The sequence below is a fragment of the Rhea pennata genome, unplaced genomic scaffold, assembly GCF_028389875.1.
Source record: "Rhea pennata isolate bPtePen1 unplaced genomic scaffold, bPtePen1.pri scaffold_31, whole genome shotgun sequence".
Lineage (NCBI taxonomy): Eukaryota > Metazoa > Chordata > Aves > Rheiformes > Rheidae > Rhea > Rhea pennata.
This window is the reverse complement of record NW_026907678.1, coordinates 2027884-2044912: the sequence shown is the minus strand read 5'-3', so window position 1 is coordinate 2044912 and position 17029 is coordinate 2027884. Positions and strand designations below refer to the sequence as shown.

At 53.0% G+C, this 17029-nt stretch overlaps 1 non-coding gene across 1 annotated transcript; it reads left to right on the top strand.

Moving 5' to 3' along the window:
• Positions 1 to 15551: 15551 nt before the first annotated feature.
• On the top strand, positions 15552 to 15624 carry TRNAK-CUU (transfer RNA lysine (anticodon CUU)). The gene has a single exon. It is a non-coding gene; the product is annotated as a tRNA-Lys (tRNA).
• The last annotated feature ends 1405 nt before the right edge of the window (positions 15625 to 17029 follow it).

Below are 17029 nucleotides of genomic sequence, written 5' to 3'. Positions count from 1 at the left end.
GCCCTCTGTGCAAGAGACAGCCGTGAGGTTCATTGGTGAGCTGCAGCCCCCCAAGGGCCCTCTCAGTTCCAGCACAATCAGATCCCAGCCCTTGCTGCTGCGCCCACAAGAACAAGACCAGCCACTGCCCAAGCAGCCACTGCCCTGGGCAGGGCCTGGGCTTCCAGGGGCTCCTTGTCTCCCTGCCCCATCCCTGCACACGCAGGCAAGCTAACGGGAGGCTCAAGTAGCCCTTCACGCACTCCAGGGCTGTTGCAGCCCAAGGACTGTGCTGGCCTTGGCCATGCCTGTGGCAGGAGGGTGCCTGGCCAGGCCAGGAAGGCCAGGCAGGAGGTGTGCTGCTGGCAGTATGCTGGGCCACCTGAGGGGTGACAAGCGGTATGTGCTTAGGGCTTGCCAGGAGACATATGAAGACCTGGAGGAAGGAGAAGCTGCAGAATGGTGAGCGTGTGCAGTGCTGCATCAGCTGGGGCTGGCAGGGAGGAGGAAGGAGCCTGGCCAGAGAGCTCCAAATCCTCTTGTGCCACAAACCAGGAAAGCTCGGTCTCCTCAGGGGGAGGCAGAGGGGAGGCAATGGGGCATTTAGGGCATTCCAGACCAGCCATCTCCAGCTGATCCATGTGTCCCAGCTGCTTCCTGTTCCCTATGGGAAGAGCTGGCTGGCGCTGACCCTGTCAGCAATGATCCTGATGCCCTTGTGCTGCCCGCTGGGGCACGCTGGCTCCTGCCTGGCATCTCCCCCTGCCTGCAGGACAGCAGCACTCCACAGGCACATCCTGCCCCATTACTGAAATCCCCAGGCACTCTTTGCTGTGCTTTCCACAAAGAGGCAGCCCTATTTCTTCATCACATGTGTGTCATTTCTTTAGGGAGACAAAAGCAAGAGGGACATGTATTTGGAGAAACTTAGGAATCCTGTGTCACTGAGCAATATATGCCATAGTCCTGCTGCTTTTCTGCAGAGGGAAAGAGTACGGTTTGGGGGCCCAGTCCTACAATGAGTTGTGCACCAGTTGGGGGGCCCAGTCCTACAACCAGAGGACAGTTCGTCCTCTTGGGCCCCTGAGGCTGGGTGCTACAGTGTAGGGCTGGCTGCTCCTGCAGCTTGTCTACCTCCAGGGCCTCCTTCTCCTCTGCGGAGTCTACCTCCATGGACTGTGGGGCAGATACAGCCATCCCAGATGGCTCTGCACACCTTCCTCTTGGTCCACAGTGCTGCCTTCCCCCTCTCCCACAGCTGCTCTGCCTGGATCATGGCTGGAGCCCCTGTTGTGGGCAGGAGCAGGCAGCTTGATCCCACACTCTCACCCACTGCTGGCCACATTAACAGCTCTGGAACAGCAGTGCTGAGGTCACTGCCTACACGGGAGGGCCATGGAGATGGCACGCCTGGCTCGGTCCTCCCCAACAGTGGCCCTGCCTGGCTGTGCCCTGCGGAGGGATTCTGGCGCCTGGAGGGTGACCAATGGGGAGGGAGCTGCACGGCTCGGGGGTGCTCTCCTTGGCACCCTTCCTGTGGGACATCGTGCTTGCTCAAGGGAACAGCCATTCCAGAAGTAACAGGAGAATGGGAGGATGGGAAAGCTGAGTGATTGCCTTGAAGGAGTTAGTAAGAGAAACAGCAAAGACAGTTTGTTTGGAGAGGTGGAAGAGCTGCCTGGCAGGGCCTGGCTTTCCTCAACACGAGCTGGTAGGAGAAGGGCAAGGAAAGCCTCCAAGCAGTGGTGGGAAGTCGTACCCCAAGTTCTCCCAAACCAGAAAAGGCCGTCTCTGGGAAGAGGGGAGTTTTGTAACACACCGGGATGATCCCATGGCATGGGAAGGGACAGGGCAGTTTGGCAGTCTGTTCCGTCTCAGGATGGGAACCAGTCCCAGAACACCTTCCTGGGCCCCAACACGGACATGCTGATTGCTGACTGCTGACAACCTCTGTGTTAAATATGCTCTGAGTGTGTGCTGAGGAGGAGGGAGACTGTGTGCCACGACCTCCCCCTGCTTGGAGTGGAGATGTTGGGGAAAATGTCACCTGCAGCTTCCTGCAAAACTGCGGGGAAGGGAGCTCGCAAAGGGACCCAGTGGCAAAAGGGGCATCCAAAAATCTTGGGGGATTGGGGTGAGGCAGGAGGGCTGCAGTGTGTAAGTGCCCCACAGGTGGGGGCACGCAGCCCCCAGTGTGTAACTGCCCTCCCCACACACAGCGGGAGCAGGGGCGATGGGAGAACTTCCTTTTCCCAGGGACAGAACAGCAGACCTCACAGCCAAGCCAACTTGCCCTCATTTTCCAGAGTTTTGAACTCTGGCATAAGCCCAGCCTCAAAGGTCGGTAACCTGGACTGTTTAGCCGGCCCAACTGCCAGCCCAGTATGCCAGAACTGCTCTTGTGCTGCTCGGACCGCCAGAGAGAGGCATGTGGAAGGCTGACAATATCTACTAGGGCGTGGGTATGCAAGAGATGATCCCCATTTCTGACTTTCTACCTTCAAGACGCAGGCTCTGGATCTGCAGCCCTGGGAGACTGAAAGCAGCACACTATCATAAAGGGTAAACACGGCCTGTAAATAATCTTCCTTGTGATTGACCCAAACAGCAGCTAATAAACAAGTTTCACAGACAAAGTCGATAGGCCTGCAAAGGGCTGGGGGCTGTGAATTCTTTGACTTCCTCAAGCATTAACCACTTTACTGACACCTGCCCCTGTTGCAGACCTTCAGTCTCACATTGCCGTAAGGGCCAGAGTATGGCAGAAGGGCCATAGATGCCCTTCTCATGTCCCCTGGGAACCCAGGAGCCACCCTTGCGTTCGTCACGCGGTCCCCTCATCTGCTCTTGCCTCTGGCCTTCAGCATCACTTAGAGCCATTCGTCCAAGGACTTCTTCCTTTTCTTCTGCCTTTTCCTTTAATACATTCAGAGTCATTACTCGGGCCTCTGCTTGCGGTATGCCTCGTTCCATCCTTTCACGCAACAATTTGCCACAACATAAGGGGACTGCACCAGCGCATACACAATTCCCCCATCAATTATCCTAATAAAACAGCCTTGAACGTCCCTTTAAGCAGATTTCCTGACCATCCTGTCCATTACAGCACAGATACCAAACAAGGTATAAGCAAGGCTATGAGGAATTTGTTACACTAACTCCTTCTTGGGTGAGATTTCCATACAGGTTTGCAGCTGAAGCATCAAAGTTACAACGGGAAGGAGACTTACCAAAGAGGGTCTGAGAATTTAGAACTCTTAAAATGTAGGCTTCCACCAAATGAGTTCCAGGATATACACGGCGCAAAACGTTACAAAAAGGGTTCTGCTCTGGATAATTTCTAAGCACCAACAGTTTTCCAGTTTGTGCCATGGACTAGTAGTCTTCATCCTTCACACTCTGGTGACGTAACAGTTCTTTCACAGGTTAGCCCCGGCCTGGTAATACACACCTAGGTGTAGAGCCCCTCAGGAAAGTGATTATTTTAGAAACAAAGAAAGTAGCAGGAAGTTCAGGTGGTAACAACTGGGTCAGCAAAGGCCCCTTGTGGGGCCGTAGATGATGCTTCTGTTGGCGCTTGGAGGAAGGAAGTTCACCTGGGCCAGGTAGCTCTCCGGTGGCAGCAGGAGTTGTCTGCGCTAGTATGCCTGTGCAGTGATCTTTTTCCAGCGGGAAGTGCGGACCCAGCAGGACAGCCCTTACACTCGACCACAGTGTTGGGAAGCAACAGCACAGGATGAGGTCCTCTGCAGCACAGCTGGAGTGCGTTTCACTGCTGTCCCTTCATGCAGACCCAGTCTCCTGGTTCCAAGCAGTGACAGACCTTAGAGGTGGGCTCAGGTGAGCCTTCCCTTCCCGGTGTGAGGAAAAGACCTGGCATAGCTCATTAATGCCTGACACCGATTCAGAAGAGTGTCAGCTGCCAACGGAAAGGCTGCCAGTGCGGCAATTAAGGGTGTTGGGCAAGGCAGCCGCATGGGGCTTCCCATCTAGGTCTCCGGATGTGACAACCCATGTTTCCTGGTCATCAGATTTCTTAGAGGTTTTTACACGAGAGGTAACACATCCAGCCAGTTCAGGCCTCTCCTTCTGGCCAATTTGGTGATCAAATCAGAGTTTTTCCTTTCTACAGCCCCACTGGAATGGCACGATAGGCACAGTGCAACTTGTGTTCTATTTGAAGCGTTGCACAAATTTTCTGTGTCACTTTTGCTAAAAATGGTCCCACTACTGCCATCTAATTCTAGGAGATTATCAAACCAAGGGATTTGTTCTAGGATCAGGCAGCTCATACAGCACCCAGGCCATGCCTGGCAGCAGGAGCTCATGCCAAGGCTGGCAGAGTGTCTCTGCCCCTGGGAGGGCTGGGTGCACCGCTCTGGCCGCCCTGGCCCTGGGGCCATGGGGCTGTGCTGCTGCCCCTCCCGCCTCCCCTGACACCCTCCAGCACACAGTCGGAGCTGGCCAGACCCACCACCACCTGCCCGGCAGAATCAGTCTTGTCCCACTGCTCCCGACTCCTGAAAGCAGCAGCCCGTCAGGTCAAGCAGGCCAGACCAAAGGCCAGGCTGCTCAAGGTAACTACGCCAGTCACAAAATCCTTATAGTCGGCCCTGCACACCCCACAGCATGGGCCGCGTGCCAGCCCCAAGCAATCCCACCAATACCCAGCCCCCAGGAAAATCAAACAGGCAGCTGAGCTCAACTGCACTGGCAGAGCACACATTTATTCACGGGTTTCTCCGACTTTGCCTCTCTGGGGGGACTGTGTTGCAGATGGGTGCAGGAGGGGAGTCTTCTCTCCAGCTGCTGCCAAGACCTCCCCCAGACCTGTCTTGCTTTGTGCTAACATTGGACAGCTGGCGAGTGGCTTGGATGAGCAGCTTGGCTTCTGCCACGAGCCAGATAAGCTCCCTCTCTGGCTCTCAACCGGAAGGCATCGCCTTGGCCTTGCCATCAAGGAGTTGCGTCTCCACTGCGCACCAGGGCATCGAGCGTTGGCTCCTGCTAGCATCTCCTGAGCTCTGTGAAAAAGCCAGAAGCACTCAAAATCTGCCCTTCTTCATACTTTCAGGATTAGCCTCCAAGTCTTACACTGTCTTAGCAGACTTCTCAACATAGACTACCGAGTTACCAAAGTTTAGGCCTTCTCAGGATTCGATCTTCAAAGCAATCTACGTTACCTACTTATATGACTCTTCCGGGAACCTAGTCATCTGTCCAAGAAGTCAGGGCCGTCTCCTTCCACACAAACTAAACTCACACGTAAGATGCACTGCTACAATGAAAAGCCAAATGGACTATTTTTGCCTCACAGTCTCATGGACTGTTCTCTAGCTCTTTTCAAGTGCATTTCTACGTGTTGCTAGGTCGAACCCAACAGCTTCAGAAATGAACACCCTCTTTTCCACCACCCAGACAGCAAGAGGAGGGGATTACAGAGCTGACAAAAAGCAGAGTCGTTCAAACAACACGAACTTCAAAAATACTCTGTAGAGGCATGCATCTCGTCGTTTCTTCCAAGACAGTAAAGACAAATGAGAACAGTCCTCCAAATAGTCCTCCATCACAGCAAGGATCTCACTCTACTCTTCTCTTAAGCATGCTGCCTTATACTTGCATGCGTCCTGCTGACCAGATCTCAAGCAGGCATTTTGGACACAAAATCAGAGCTTAAAACAAGGTAATACTTCATTACTCACTGAAAAAACTCGACAAAAAATAAACTTACCTTGCCAGTTTCTTTGCTAGGTACTTTCTCATTTCCATATTCACCCAAGAGAGTTTTTCATACAGTTTCATTTCTCCCTGAGCGAATGCTACTTGCAGAGCACTGTCTTGCTGCACATTTTGTAGTCTTGCCACTTCCGATTTGAGATCGTCAGTTCGCCTCTCCAGCTGGTTTCTCACGGCTGCGTTATTGGCGTTTATTTCCTCTAATCTGCCTTGAGTGGCTGCCTGTGTCTGAAGCAGAACACGTAACTTCAAGGAACAGAAAGGAAGAAACAATGCTGCCCCACAACCCCATTTCATATCCCCAGTTTGAAAAACAGCCTTACTCAACCAGGGTATCCTGCCTGCTTCCTCACGACCAGCAACAATCAAGGCACAAACCTGAAACCACCCAACGCGTTTGACTTGGTTCTCTATTTGTTTGGTTTTGCCTTTCCCTCAGGAGGGGAGGAACCTTAGGGAGTTGTTCTCTGAACACTCTGGTCCGGAGAATGACACAGCACGTCTGGTGCGTCTGGCCCCGCAGACTCTCAGCAATAACAGCCAGGAGAGGACAAACACATCCCTTTGTGATTCAACCACCTCCTGGAGGGATAAGAGTCTGTCCCCCTCTCCATGCTTTGCCTTTCTCCTTGACTTCTCCCGCTACTCAATACAGAGGCCAAAGTGATCATGATGCCCACAAATGCCAACTCCTCACAATGCATCCTGAGGACAAAAAGGCAAAATGGCAATTCCCTCTGCAGACTGACAACCCAAAGCCTGCCTAGCGCAGGCTTATAGAACTGAAGGATCAGCAGGTGCTCCTGGAAGGCAATCGAAGAGTACATCTTTTCCCATACATCCGTATCACACACCACTCCCGGAAGCATTTTCACACAGCCAGTTTCAGCTCTACAGTTGCCCTACAACAGCCCAGCCCTCTTCTCCCTCTGTCCCCCCACAAAAAGGCAACAAAAGAGAACTAGACACCTACAGCAAGACACCTAAAAGACAACAACAACAATTGAAAGCACTGTGGACCGCAGGCGCAAATGGTGAAGAAGTTTACCTGCAAAAAGTGACTGAGCTCTTCCACTTTTTGCCTTAACTCTTGTCGGGCTCTTTCTGCAGTCTCTCTTTGATACTGCTCTATTTTGCAGTGATCCACCATATTACGCTGCAAGCAGTGCTGGAGGCAGACCACTTCTCCTTGCAGCTCCTGATTTCTAGCTTCTCGCTGCACTGATTTTGTGGATTCCATCGCCAGCTGCTGGGATAGTTCAACAACCTGTGCACAGGGGGAAAACAAGCACAGTTCATCAGAGAGCTCTAGAAAGCCTCCATTCGGTGGGGAAAAAAAAAAAAAAAAAAAAAAAAAAAAAGCAGCTATCCAGACTATCAGTCAAGATTATAGCTCAGGCCCATGGACTTGGTACTTCAACCAAGGAAAAGACACCCTGCTTCCTTAAAGGAAGTACATCTTTCCCACGAGTTCTGACAGGCTTGCTTCAGCTCCCATCCTTCCTTAGGTCTCCGGCAAGACTTCACAAACCACACCACAGCTCATGTGAACGGCACAGACTCCAAACTAGCAGTGTTTCAGCCACGTGCTTGGGCTGAAAAGCACAAGGGCTCTTCTTCAGTCAGGCTCCTCAGCCCTGAAAGCGGCTCCCTGAAGAGTACATCTTTCCCATGAGATCTGACAGGCTTGCTTCAGCTCCCATCCTTCCTCAAGTCTCCGGCAAGACTTCACAAACCAAACCACAGCTCACTGCAGTCCCACCCAAGAGCCTAATCCCAAGAGCTCTTGCTCACACTGTCTGTCTGAAGCGCGACATCATCTCTCACTGCAACCCAGACCAGATGTTTGTGTGATATTGCTAGCTTTACACAGTTGACATACCTTGGCTTTCATCCTGCCCAAGTCCTCCTGCAAGTGCGCTCTTTCTGCCTTCAGGTCAATGCACACACCGGTAGAAACTCTCAGGGAAGTTTCCGACAGCCGCTGCTTCATGAGAGCCTCACTAAGTTCTCGCTGCAGCTGCCGGACCATTCTCTAACAATGGATTGTTACCCAGGCACAAAGGAAAAGGTAAGAATGTGAAATCTGCATTTTTACTTCCATTCACTAGGTCATGTACTTAGGAGGGTTTCCAGAATGAGCTACAAAGGTCTGAAATCTTGTCCACCAGAAGACAGTCTCTCACAGCTGGGGACCTTCTTGAACCCCCAGAAATACATACATAAAGTAGCCCCTGGACAACATTCAGACTTCTCGATTGCAGTAACACTTCATGCTGAAGGCATTCCTTCCCTTTAGGAACAGGAAAGAAAACTACTCTTTTCTTTGATCAGCACTCAGCAACTCCTCCTCGGTCACTCTTCTCTCCTCAGGCCTCCTCCTTTCCTTCTTTCCCACTCATCTCCACACACCTTCCCCTCCCTCCCCTCCTCTCTCTCTGCCCATCCTCACTATTTTCTGAAACATTCTCTTGCCTCCTTCCCACAGCACTGCACTTCCTTCCTGCATCTCCATTCCTCAACTTTTCCCTACAGGGTGGTTCTCGTTTTAAATCACTCATTGTGCTGGGGTCGGTGCCATGGACAGACAAAACAAAGCCACTCTACAGGGCACTACAGGGATTAAGTAATAGAGATGAAAAAGCCAGCACAGAAGAATCACCTGATCCTGGTCAGAGCTGATGCTCCTCATGACGCTTTCTGCTCTCTGCTCATATCCAAGCAGGGATATCCTGCTTGCCAAAACCTTCCCAGGAAAATCCCAGGAAACACAGGACAAACCAGAAGAATGTATTCCCATGCACATAATTATACCCAGTGAATTTCAGAAGGGTAAAATATTTTCAAGAACAGTCCTATGTAAAGGCATTCCTTGTCAGTGTGCATCTTACCTCTCTTTCTACTCTCTCTGTCTCGTGCATCAAGACTTGGTCTCTCAACTGAATGCACTTGGCATTCAACTCCTTGTTTCTGGCCTGCAGCAGGTAAACTTCCTCTTCTGCCTCTTTGCTGCTTTTACTGAGCGTGTTATGCAGTGCCGCCTGGACAGCACTCACGAGCTTTTCTTGGGTGGTCTGATTCTGCAGATCTCCCAGCTGCTGACGCAGCAGGAGATTCTCGCTTTGCAGCTGGGCCAGCTGGGCCCGCAGAGACTCCTCTTCCACAACGTGTCTGCGGACTTGATCTTTTTCACGCTCCAGAGCACGACCACGTTCCACGGCCTGACACTGGGCTTGACGTAGTGCCCTCCTTGTCACTTCCAAGAATGACGTTTTTCTCCTCAGAGACTGCTTCAGTTGCTGAACTTTCTTCTCTAGGCCGGTAGCTCGACTTTCAGCTTCACTCAGCTGCTGAGACAAGCTCTTGCTGGTTTCCCGCAAATCAGAGAGCTCCTGATTGAGCTTGTCTTGCAAACTAAGACACTGGGCACACTCCCTCTGAAACCTCTGCTCAGCCTCATCTTCTGCTGTCTGACGACTTTCAAGGGCCTCAACTTGAGCGGAGATCTGCTGGGAAGTGCAGGAGCCCACCTGTGCCTCCAGTCGCTCTTTGCTCTCATTTGTCTGTTCAAACGTAAGGAAGGAAATGGGACCAAACTTAAGCAAATCCTCGGAAAACAGGAGAGAATGGCAAGCATTCCCTAGATCCATACAAAGACTGTAGCCAGCTGCACTTCAGATCAGAATACAGTTCTCACCTGCACAACTCCTCTTTCACCATTACCAGTTGCACAGTGGTATTTTACATTGGTACAGACCACCAGTTCCAAATTCCATTTAAATAGATGGGTTTACATACCTGCCTCCCAGAGCTTTCCCTGCCGTCCTGGAGGGCTTCTTCTCCATTTGACCAAGACTTAGGAAGAATGGCTGACTCGGAGTACCCATCTGTATTAAAACCACATCTTGTGGTGAGCAGTGTGAGCTAATACAACTTCCTGATGCCTAGACGGCTTCCAGAATCATCACGCAGAAGTGAAAAATCTGAATGCTAACGCAGACCCACCCCCCAAACTCATCCAATTTGAAAGAGAGCCTCTCAGCAAGCACATTTAACATGCAGCTGCTTTCTTCCTCAGCCATTTCCTCTAGTGCATATTCCTTACTCACGTACCAAGCAAATCACTGCAAGGTGTGCCAAGCAAGCCAGCAAGCACTCACAGCCTACACAACACCTGCCTGGTTGGCTGAAAAAGGCAATATTTGGAGAAGCCCACAGACACTAAAATAAGCATGATCCAATTTCCTCCAAATGCCCATTTGCTCTAAACGCTTAGAAATCTTCTAACAAGACAGTCAGAAACAAGGCCAAGGAAGCAGGGGCCAGTGGAGGAGACCACAAAAAGAACACGGGCCTCCTTTCTGGTCTCCCCAAAGCTCTTCCAAGTTCCTCCTCTCCCAAGGACGTCAAAGCCTCTTCCTGCTGCCTATCAGAGGGAACCAGAGGCAGGGGCTATGCTTTGCACATGCCATCCAGCAACTACAGAATTTCCTTCAAGAAGCTTCCCAAGAAGCTATCAAGTTCCCTCTCAACACACCCACGCCATCTCTGAGGAGAGTCTGCGCCGGGGGACAAAAGGATCCAGAGGGAAGAGGAAAGCCTCCGACAAAGACACTCCAAAGACACAGCACACCCCTTCCCCAAGTCCCTGTCCCACACCACCTACTGCCTGCTCTAGTCATTTGACACCGACTGTACTTCTATGTTCAGCAGTCTTCCTCCCCCCACTCCCCCAAAAATACAGGCAAAGGCACAACCACGCTCCAGAGCCGTCCCGGAGGCAGCTGCTCCCCTGGTGCTGCCTCGCTGCAGCAAGGCGGCTCGGACACTGACCTGCGGCCTTGGGGACCGGGTTTGCACCAGCAGAGGCAGAGCGCAGCCGGCCGCAGTCCCGCAGTGCTGTGTCACCCCCCGCCCCCCCCCCGGGGGCCATCGCAGCCCCCAGATGCACGTCCCGGCCCCCACACACATGCCCAGGGCCCTCGTCCCCCGGGGCCGCCCCACGCAGCTGCAGCAAGACACCCCGCCGCCAGCAAAGGCGGCAGCACTTCCCCCCGGCCCCGCCGGCGGCCGAGGCTCCCACCTCCTGCCTCCGCAGCAGCCACCCTCGGCAGAAATCCCGCGGCTCCTGCCTGCTGTGGGGCGCCGGGCCCCGACTCTCCTGCGGCACTGCCGGGAGCAGGTTCCCCCGCCGGGAGAACTGCTCTGCCAGCGCGCAGCTGGCCCAGGCCCTCCGCCCGCAGCTCAGTGCCGCTGCCACTCCCAGGGCGCTGGACGCCGGCAGCTCCTTCCTCCTCCGCAGGAGCCGGCGGATCTTCTCCATCCTGCGGCGGGGTGGGACACTGCACCACCTCACCTCGGGGAGAGCTGAGGACGGGCGGGAAAAGCGCCGGCAGCGCCAGCAGCGCCAGCAGCACCAGCAGCACCAGCAGTACCAGTACCAGCACCAGCATCACCAGCAGTAGCACCAGCACCACCAGCACCACCAGCACCAGCACCGACACCAGCCACCACCACCAGCACCAGCACCACCAGCACCAGCAGCAGCACCACCACCAGCACCGGCACCGGCACCAGCCACCGCCAGAGGCCGCACTCGCACCACGCAGCTGCCCCCGGCCACACAAGGACGCCCGGGACGTCACAAAGGGCTGGGGGCGGGGAGGGCCCGGCGGGGGCGGGGCCTCACCGCCATCTTCCCCAGCCCAGGCCGCAGTGCGGCAGGTGCTGGGCTTGGCTCTGCGGCACCCGAGGACGGCTCGGGAATTGCTTTCTCCGCCAGCTCCTGCTGCTCTGTCGTGCTGGGCCACCCGCCCCCCTGCCACTGTCCCCTAGTTGGAGAGTCTCGACTCATTTAAAAGTCACCCCTGGCTGCAGGAAATACTGATCTCTTCTCCATTGCCTACAAGCCAGGGAAGGCCGCCCACGCAAGAACTTCACCGGTGCTAAGAAGGCGTAAAAACAAAGCCTTCCAGTTGCACGAACCAGCTCTGCCTGCACACCCCAATTAAAGGGTTTAGAGCTAGTGCGAGGAGGCTCTGAAAGCAGCAGGTCTGCAATGCACTGGTGACCTCATTCCCGTGCTTTCCTCTACAATACCAACATAAGGCCAAAAATGCTGCAGAAATCTCCTCTCCTGGCAGGTTTTGCTCGGTTACCTTCATCCAAACTGCCTTCACAAAGGCTCCTGCTCTGCTCCTGTTTTCAAAGCAGCTCCCCTTTTACCGCTCCCTTCTCAGAGGCAAAAGGTTCAGGCTCAACACCCCTCATCCACTCCTTGGGTAAAAATGCCTTTTACTTGTCCTGACAGCTAGAACTACTTGAGCAGCCTCAGCCCAGCCTGTCACCTGCCCTTGTCTGCTCATTCCAGTGCTAAAGTCATCAAAGCAGCCTGGGCAGTGACCGGGCAGCCAGTGCTGGCAATACCTGCCAGCAACATGCACCTTCCCCTGCTTTGCCCACTTGTAAGTGCCGAGAAATGTACTGCAAAGTGGAGCGTTTCATCAGTTTTCTCAGTCTGGTGTTCAGGCGTCTGGCCACACTAGTACAACAAATGTAAAACCAATGTCAGGCCTGAGCCAATCAACAAGGGGGTACATTTTTTCATGCCATGTCCTTTTTACCCCGGTGCTGTAGTCAGGAGGACGAGGAGCACAAATGCAGAAAATAGGTTTCTCTAAGCACCTTGGGACATTGTGTCCTTTGCAGGTAGATGCCGCTGCTGAAATTAATGCAAAATCTGCACAGCCACCTCCGGAAGGGCTCCTTCGCCCTGGTTGTGCCAGAGAGCTGAGGCATAAGGAAATAGGCATTGGGATTCATATTGTCAGCATTTTACTCAGAATTTTACTGTCTCTTTTCTCTGGAAATGGGTATTTTACCAGGAGACAAAACAAGGACTAAACCCAAGCTAGGCTCCAATAGACCCCATGCTCCCCATGGTGGGGTGGGCCCTGGGGTGCTGTGTGGGCCCTGTCTTGTCCCCACTTTGGTGTGGGCAGAGGGCGGCTGCTGGGCTTGGGGGTTCCTGATCCCAGTGCCTTTACTCTGGGGTGGCCGGGCCTGCAGGAGCACTGAGGAGCAGCACCACATGGGCCGGGCCCTGTCGCCTCGGTGCCTGCTCTCGCCTGCTGGGCTGGGCCAGGGCTGGGGCTGGATCTGGAGCTTTGCCCCAGGCTCCCTGTTGGGCACCACCACCCCGCAGCCACTGTTTTATCATAACAAGTGGCTTTTGTGAGTGGAAGGATCGTAGCTTTGCAAGCCCTGGGCCAGTGAGAGACTGCTGTCAGATGAATCCATTGTCCTTAAAGAGGAAAGATGCCCCCAAAGGTGGAAAGGGGCCCGAGGGATCAGTGGTGGCCTGAATGCCCGCATTCCCTTCCTGCAGCTGGAGATGCCTGGCCTTGTGACAGGGAGACTGGCACAATTTCAGAGAAGGTTCTTCCGTGGTAGCTAACATTAGGATACCAATATAATGAATGCTGTTAGAGCTGTCATTAAAGGAAGCTTTTGCTGTGTTGTAAGAGTGTTGCTCAGAAGGGCCCTCGGTAGCTGGGTGGGAGATGACACCTGTGAGAAGGTGTGAAGTATGCTGGCCTTTCCCTCCTTTGCCTTTTCCCCATCAGGAGCCACTTTCTAAAAGGTACAGCTGAGTTGGCAACAGCAGATGCCAAGTTGCATTCTCTTGCTGAAGCTGTCCAGGACATGCTGCAATTGCGACCTGAAATCTGCAAAATGAGGCTGCTGCTTTGAGTGAGGCAGGAGGAAAAGTGAGAAATAGCAGGGCTGGGAGCTTGTCAGAGCAGGCAAGGCACAAGAGTGTATGCGCACTTGCCCCTACGTTCCCTGCGTCTGGCCCCAAGGTTGCTAACGGCTTCCCCCAGCTTGTCTTTCTTCAGGAAGCGGCAGGTGCTCCTTAAGTGTGGATGTGCGAGCAGTTCTAGTTTTTGGGCTGTCAGAGAGCTGCTCTTGTTGTTGCGACTTGTACTGTGTGAGGCGTTTGTGTTGAGTTGCGCTCTTTAGTGGCAGATCTGTGAGTACTACGATGGCCAGTGTGCCAGGGAGAGGGGGAGGCTTTGCATAAGTACATCTGGAGGGCAAGGAGTGATACCTGAAGAAGACTAAGGTGTCCTGGTGCTCCTGCTGGGCTCGAGAGAGGCTGTTGGAAATGCCCGTATTAGAGCTGGATTGTTTACTTTGCAAAACCTTGTAATTCCTTCGAATGAGTCAGACACTGCCTCAGGTTCCTCTGGTTTCTTCCACCTAGATCTGCTTGTGCCTCTGGAGCAGGGGGCAGCAAGCTCTAACATGGGAGATGCCTTCCCATAGCGGATGGGAGGATGCCCTTCTCCAAGGCCCTTCCCGTGGTTTCATTTCAGCTACAGCCCTCTGGTGGGGTCAGTGGAGGGCTTCTAGTTGGAGGTCCGTTAAAATGTCAGCTCTGCAGCCCCCTGATGCACAGGTGCTTGTGGGGATGGTGGTGGTGGTGCTGGATGATGCCTGTGTCTGCTTGGTTTAGACTGGGCAGGATGGTGTTGAACTAGTTGACTTCAAGCATGGCATGACTTTCTGTTGCTCCTCAGGTATTGCTAGAGCTTGGGATTGTGTTGTTTCCTCATCCTCTCTCTGACCCCAGGGAGGGCCGAGCAGCTCCATTGTGGGCGAGGAGCGAATTTCCTGGGGATGGCCTGACCTGTCACTATTGGCTAGAGACAGGGTGTAGCTGCCAGGGTTGGTCTCCTCGTGAAGCTAGTGGGGAATAACTCTGCCAAATGCAGGTTTCTCAGTGAAGTCCATGGTCACTCTTGTGTCTTGGGAATCCTTGGGAAGTCTTTAGGTGGCATCACATGGAGGAGGGCCTACTTTCCCTTCCCCCAGTGTGTGAGAGAGGAAGTTAGGTACCACTTTGCTCCCATCCAGCTTCTTCTGCTCCTTCCCTTTCTTGCAGGTGAGACTACAAAAGACAGCCTCCAAGCTCAAAATGTGATTCTTTCTTGCATGGGTTTTTTCCCCCTGAGAAGCATCCCTGGAAAGGTGACTCACCTCCAGATCTTGACAAGCCCTCTGACTGGAGGCTCTTGTGCCCATCCAGCACTGGAGTTACATGCACTCAGGCTCCTAAGCTATATTGCCAACGTGTGCTGTGTTCTGCTTTGTCAAAGAGGAGAGCTGACAGTAGCTCTCTGCTCTCCCTCTTTGCAGCTGCTTGGTGGAGGCTGCCAGGGGCCGTGTTGCTCTTTACGGAAAGCACTGTCGCCTTCTTGTTTCCAGGTTTGTGCATAAAGATGCAGCTTCAGGAAGGGCCTTTGCTGAGCAGGCTGAGAGAAAAGGTACTGTAACACCACACAGAGCAATTGCAGGGAGCCACGTGACTCTGTATGTATGTCTTCCCCTCATAGGCCTGTGTGTCTCCCATGCCAGAGAGACCCTCTCCAGTGGCCAGGCTGTCCCAGCTGGCCCCCATTTCAGAATGCAGATCCAAGAAAAGAATGACCCCAGAAGACGCCAGGGAGCAACAAGGTCCTTCAGGAAGGGAAGACCGAACAAGATGAGGAGTGTGAGAGGGCCGAAAACCTCATAGGAAAGCAGACTGGAAAGCACGAGGAGTCCATGCTCTGTCCACAGAGGCCCATGCATGAGCAGGCCAGCACGTCCTTCCTGTGCAAACCACCCAAGTGGTGCAGGTGTGAAGAGCTTTGCCATTTTGTCATTCGAGAGGAGCGCCTTGCTGTCAAGGGCATAATTTCCTGCGGACATCTTCCTTCAATGAAGATGAGTTGATGTGGAGGGGACAGGCAAAAAGACCAAGGCACATGCCGGAGTACATCAAATAGGTGGCCTGGCTAGCTCAGTTGGTAGAGCATGAGACCCTTAATCTCAGGGTCGTGGGTTCGAGCCCCACGTTGGGCGCTTGAGGTTTTCTCCAAGCTCAAGAGCGGTGCATCCCTATGAGTAAGAAGTGCAGCAAAAGGACCAGGAGACCTGCATGGGTGAGCAAGGATTTCTTGGCCAAATTCAGACAGAAGAAGAAAATACACAGAATGTGCAAGAGGGGACAGGCTCCTTGGGAGAATTATAGGAATGTAGTCAGAGTATGTAGAGATGCTGCGAGGAAGGCTAAGGCCCATTTGGAGTTGAGCCTTGCAAGGGATGTCAAGGACAACAGGAAGGGCTTCTTCAAATATATCAGCAGCGAGAGGAGAACTAGGGAAAATGTGGGCCTGCCACTGAATGGGGCATGGGCCCTGGTGACAAGGGATACAGAGAAGGCAGAATTACTGAATGACTTCTTTGCTTCAGTCTTCACTGCTAAGGGCAGCCCTCATTAATCCTGTAGCCTGGACGTGAGGGAGAAAGTCCGGAGAAGGTGTTCTGGTTAGATTCCCGGGGGCCAAACATCAGGTTTGGCAATTCAGCACAAACACACACACACACACACACACACACACACACACAAACACTCTTCAGTAGCAAAAGGTTATTAGTAGATACTTACAAACAGACCGAGCCAATGGTAATCTTGAGAAGGACCACCTCAATGCTTGTCCCGATCGTCTGCATGGTGAGAGAGAGAGTCGGCAGGCATAATCTTTTCGGGCGTCCCCGAGGAGGCAACGTGGTCCTCTGTTGTGTAGCAGCCTCTCCCTCCTTCGGAAAACTCCGGCATTTATGATTACTTGCAGTAGGTAAGAGTCCCGGCACCTGGGGCCAGCGAGTGCAGGGAGTCTAGCCCAACTCCGCCCCGGTTGCATAACCAGGCTATGATACTGCACATGTGTGCAGACTTATTTCGGGGGCCACATTTGACTTTGGGGGTTGCTATTTCACTATTCTTCAGCTTCTGACCTTCATGTTGACTGCTTCTCATGGTGATTCTGTGGCTTCCAGCCACAGAATCTATATGTGACCAACCGCTGTTCTTTCTCACAGATTTCCAAGACCTTGTTAGTTACTTATTTGTATCCCGCTTAACACAGCAGTGTTGTTCTAGGCACTAAAAAGTTACAGCACTAGACTATTCTCACCAAACAGCAGGTGGTACAGATAAAAAAAGTTACAACACAGACCATTCCCATCAAGTATCACGTAGTACAGATACATGCCACCGCGTGGTCCGTTGTTGGAACACGTCTATATTCCACCACACGAACAACGTGGTGTTGTAAAAGGGAGTCCGTAATAGAACGTAATAACGATAGCATACAAGGGATACAACAGGAAATACGAAGGAAAATTACAAATAGTAAGCAGCAAAAAAGCAATAATTTCTGTAGCCAAGGCCATCTCCATGTCCACGTCCCAAAAGGATTCCACT